The sequence below is a fragment of the Rhinopithecus roxellana genome, chromosome 15 (genome assembly GCF_007565055.1).
Source record: "Rhinopithecus roxellana isolate Shanxi Qingling chromosome 15, ASM756505v1, whole genome shotgun sequence".
Lineage (NCBI taxonomy): Eukaryota > Metazoa > Chordata > Mammalia > Primates > Cercopithecidae > Rhinopithecus > Rhinopithecus roxellana.
Genome location: NC_044563.1, coordinates 38604937 through 38610624, shown reverse-complemented (window position 1 = coordinate 38610624; position 5688 = coordinate 38604937).

The window sequence follows — 5688 nt, the reverse complement described above, 5'->3', positions numbered from 1 at the left end:
CTTCCTTCCTTCCTTCCTTCCTCCATCCCTCTTTCTTTCTTTCTTTCTTTCTTTCTTTCTTTCTTTCTTTCTTTCTTTCTTTCTTTCTTTCTTTCTTTCTTCTCTTTCTCTCTTTCTCTCTTTCTTTTCTTTCTCTTTTTTCTTTCTTTCAGAACAGGGCCTTGCTCTGTCACCCATGCTGGAGTGCAGTGGCATAATCATAGCTCACTGTAACCTCAAATTCTTGGGCTCAAGTGATCCTCCTACCTTAGCTTCTCAAGTAGCTGAGACTATTCGGGCACACAACTATGCCCAGCTAATTGTATTATTGTTGTTGTTGGAGAGATGGAGGTCTTGCTGTGTTGCCCAGGCTGAGGAGCTCTTTTCGTAGTAATCATTGCCTCCCTCTTGGTGCCATAATGTAATGTCAGCATGGTCAGTTCTCAACAATATGTTGAAGGCATCACAATGTAACAGATTCACTGAAAAATCTCAGATGTGTTTCGTGAACTTCATTTGACTCAAGGGCAATTTATTAAAATGTGCAGAATCTGGAGGAAAGAGAACTGGGATGAGAGTCAGGAGACAGAGGTTTAAGACTTGTCTGTGCCTTTGACCAAATGATTTGGGCTAATCACTTGGATTTTCTGTCCTTCAGAAGGATCAATAAAAGTGGAGAGACAGGCTGGGCACTGGCTCATGCCTGTAATCCCAGCACTTTGCATGGCCAATGTGGAAGGATTGCTTGAGGCCAGGAGCTCGAGACCCGCCTGGGAACAGCAATATCCTGTCTCAGGAATAAATAAAATAAAATAAATAAATAGAGAAACATGTTAACATGGTTTTTGTGAATATTACATATGATAATATAGGTGAAAATGCTTTGAAAAAAGTTTTATTCCTCATGTACCTGGTGGTAATCTTGCAATATTTATGGAGAACAAATTATAATTTCTCTTCTTTTATGCTGGCAACAGTTTCCTGTGTTCTGAAAACCTTCCCACGGGTATTTCACAGAAAAGTACCAGCAGCCAATAAAATGTTCCAGATTGAGCAATAAGCTTATAACATTGATAAAAGTAAATGAAATGCCTCTTGTCCATCTCTTCACGGTAGAGTCACGCAGGGCACAGCATGCTCACTTCCTTTACAGGTGTCGAATTAAAAGGAAGAAGCTAAAGCAAATTTAATGTAAGTAGAGGGTGTATTTGAGCCAAGCTTGAGGATTGCAGCTCAGGAACACAGATTCAAGTTACCCTGAAATACACTTCAATCAGCAGCGGTTACATGTGGATAAGCTGTTAATTGTCTATACACTGTTCTTTTTATCACAAATTCCAAGAACATGAAGATAATGGGCGAGACAGCTAGTCAGGAACAAAATGAGTTTAAACAATTGTCCCCAGGCATAGGTGCTGGGGGCATAACTGAAGTCCTATACTCGTGCCTGTCTGGACCTGAAAAATTTTGCAAATCTCACATAGCTCAGATTTCTCTGAGCCATTTCTCTTTTCTCACAGGTCCTTCCTCCTCTCCCCATTTCCGACTTTTCCTCTGTCCTCCTCCCTTTCTTCCCCTGAAGAAGAGGGGAAGTATAATTATTACAGAACAGATAATGCTTAAAGATAGAAAGGAAATAGCAAAAAAAGACACTGCCATACTCTGTTGTTTAAACTAAAAATTGGCGTAGTCCTTTAAGACCACCAAATGGCTGTATGTATCAAAATTTTAAATTTTCATATCCTTTGACCACCCCACCCCCTGCAACAAAGTCCACTTCCAGGAATTATTTCTACAAAAATTACTAGCATGTATGTGTATTATACATAAAGACAGATGATCAACACAATGCTGTTTGAAATATTGCAAAATAGAAAAGAATATAAATACCATGGGGTGTTTATTATGGTACACGAATACTATGCAGCTTTCAAAAGAATTCAGTAGAGATATATATACTGGCATGGAAAGAAATCTAAGACATTAGAAGCCAGAAAACAAGTTTACTCATTCATTTTACTCACTGAACAAAGAAGTCAATATTTATTAGTTTATTATATGTCAAGCAGGTGCAGAGAATATAGCAGTGAACAATTCAGGCAAAATTCCTGCCCTTATTCTAGAATGTCCTGCATTCTAATTGAAGATTAAAGTATAAATCATTGAGGTTAAAAAGAACAATATACATATATGTTTATAAATGTATAAGAAATGATTTGAATGATATAAGGATGAATCCAATTAGGAGTCCCTGTTTTGGGGGGCTTTCAGTGAGCAGGAAGGATGCTCTTTGTGAGAGGAAAAACATGAGCTAGAGACAGGGACATGGGGATAGACGGGCACAGCCTGTGTGACCAGATCACAGGTAAATATGATAAAAGTATGGGTCAGGCAGCTGTGGACTGGTAGAAAGAGTATTGGATGATTAGCTTTCTCTTTATATATGGGTGACCGTGAATTATATGGGAGTCGGGGTACTGACCCCTATACAGTTGAAAATGTGTGTGTAACTTTTGACTTTTCAAAAATTTAATGACTAGTAGCCTACTGTTGAATGAAGCCTCATTGATACCAAAAACAGCCAATGAACACATATGTTGTATGTTACATGTATTACATGCTATATTCTTACAATAAAGTGAGCTAGAGAAAAGAAAATGTTATTAAGAAAATCATAAAGAAGAGAAGCTGGGGGCACTGACTCACGTCTCTAATTCCAACACTTTGGGAAGCCAAGTTGGGAGGATCACTTAAAGTCAGGAGTTAGAGACTAGCCTGGGCAACACAGGGAGACCCCATATCTACCAAAGAGAGAGAGAAAATATATTTACTATTCATTAAGTGGAAATGGATCATCATAAAGGTCTTCATCCTCATTGCCTTCAGGTTGAGTAGCTGAGGAGGAGGAGGAAGAGGAGCAGTTGGTCTTGCCATCTCAGGAGTGGCAGAGGCAGAAGGAGTACAGGAGGTGCAGGGAGAGGTAGGAGAGGCAGACACACTCACCATAACTTTTATTGAAAAAATCCACATATAAGTGGACCTGTGCAGTTCAAACCTGTGTTGCTCAAAGATCCATTGTACAAATAATAAGTTATCATTGAAAAGATCCAACAATCCACAAAGAACTCTACAACCTCACAGCCCTGTCTTATGTTAGGGTGACATGTGCTCCAAATGTCTTCAAGAATAATGAATCTTTGGGGCCCCGAACTTAGATGCTTCCTGGAGCCAGGCAGGAATGATGCACAAGTGAATCAGCTTAGGCAGGGCTAGAGGCATAGGCCTTCCTGGGAGGGCAGCTGCCATGACGCCCGGCCAATGGTGGCTGTGCTGGGAGACAGGCCGTGGCTATCAGAGCTTCTGACGTTTGAAGAGGAGCCACATAGACTGTGGACTTTTGTAAATGTTGCCTCAAAACTTGTTTCATGCTATATGGATCAAAAGATCACAGGTGCCAGCAGCACCTGGCGCACAGGCCTCCAGTTTGTGACCCATTAGTCTTTACTACAGATAGAAAGAGCCCTGAGGGAATGAACGCAGCAAGCTTTCTTATAGGCCTCCAGAAGTGGCTCCCGGCTGAGCCGTGCACACTCAGTCACTGCTAAAAGCTCTCCCTCCCAGTCTCCTGGCCCTGCCAGACCACCCGCAGGGAAGTACACTTTACCTTCTACCCTGGCAGCTTCGTTGAAAGAAACAGCCCTCCTGGGAGTCAAGTGAATTCTCAAGTGAAATTCTCTACCTCATAGTAGTTTTTAAATAATACAGAAGAATCCAGAAAAAATGCGAATAATCTAATTCACTCTGTTTGCTCCCACCCCACCCACCTCTAAGCAAGTCCCATTCCCTTTCATTAACTCCTTATTCTTAAAACTATATTTTTAATTGATATATAATAGTTGTACATATTTTGGGAATACACATGATATTTTAATACCAGTATACAATGTGTAATGATTAAATCAGAGTAATTGGGATATCCGTAACCTCAAACAATTATCTTTTCCTTTTGTTTCTTTTTCCTTTTTCTTCCTTTCTTATTTATTTATTTATTTATTTATTTATTTATTTATTTATTTATTTTTTAGACAAGGTCTCACTATGTTGCCCAGGCTGAAGTGCAATGACTGTTCACAGGCGTGATCATGGTGCATTACAGCCTCAAACTTCTAATTTCAAGTGATCCTTCTGCCTCAGCCTCTAAAGTAAGAACTACAGGCACAGCCACTATGCCTGAAACATTTATCTTTTCTTTGTGTTGGGAACATTATAATTCTTCTCTTCTAGTTATTTTGAAATATACAATAAATTATTATTAACTATCATTTCCTTACTGCACTATCAAATGCTAGAACTCATTCCTTCTATCTATCTGTATTTTTATACCCCTTAACCAGTTTCTTTTCATTCTTCCTTCTTTCTTTCCAGCCTCTGGTAACCACTATTCTACTGTCTACCTCCAGGAGTCCACGTTTTCAGTTCCAACATATGAGTGAGAAAATGCAATATTTGTCTTTCTGTGCCTAAATTACTTCACTTAACATGATGTCCTCCAGTTCCATCCATGTTGCTGCAAGTGAAAGGATTTCATTCTTTTTTATGACTGAAGAGGATTGTATCAAGCTGAAAATCTTATGTACAGCAAAGGAAACAATAAGTGAAGACACAGCCTACAGAATGGAAGAAAATTCTTGCAAACTCTTCACCTGGCAAGGGATTAATAACCAGAATTTACAAGGAACTCAAACACCTCAATAGCAAAAAATCAAAAACAAAAACAAAATGAACAAGCACTGAAACAAGCCCAATTTTAAAATGGGCGAAATATTTGAATAGACATTTCTCAAAAGAAGACCTAGAAATGGCCAAGAAGTATCTGAGAGAATGCTCAACGTTACTAATCAGTGATGTTCGGCATGGTTGAGCATCAGGGAAATGCAAATTAAAACCACAATGAGATGTCATCTCACCCCAGTTAGAATGGCTACTATAAAAATGATTAAAAATAACAAATGTTGACATGGATATGGAGAAAGGAGAATGCTTATATACTGTTGGTGAGAATGTGAAGTAGTAAAGCCACTATGGAAAACAGTATGGAAGTTCCTCAGAAAACTACAAATAGAACTACCATATGATGCAGCAATTTGATTGGTGGGTGTCTATCCAAAAGAAAGGAAATCAGTATATGGAAGAGAGATCTGCCCTCCTATGTTGATTGCAGCACTGTTCACAATACCAAGATATGGAATCAACCTAAATGTCCATCAATAGATGAATGAATAAAGAAAGTGTTGTGTATAACTTCTTATCTTAAGAGCACTGAATTCTGGCCCAAGCTTTGTCACTTACCAGCTTTTTAATTTGAAGTTTTTGAGTTTCAGTTTCTTTGGCATAAAATAGGGAAAAAACCCTCTGCCTCAAAGGGCCATAGAGATTAAATCAAATGACATATGTGAGAGAGCTTTGACATCTATAAGACATTATGAAATTATAAAATATGCCTATTACTCACATGGGGTCAGATTGAGGAACCAGTAAAAGTTTTCAAGCAGGTTTCAGCATGCTTTGGAAAATCTCTGGTAGCATTTAAAGTATGCTGTTGGGAGGAGAAGGCTGGCAGCAGAGAGAGCAGTCAGGGGCTGTTGCAATGGTGGAGGTGAGAGGTGATAAAGGGCATTGACATTGGGGAGGGCTAGAGGGACCATTGTG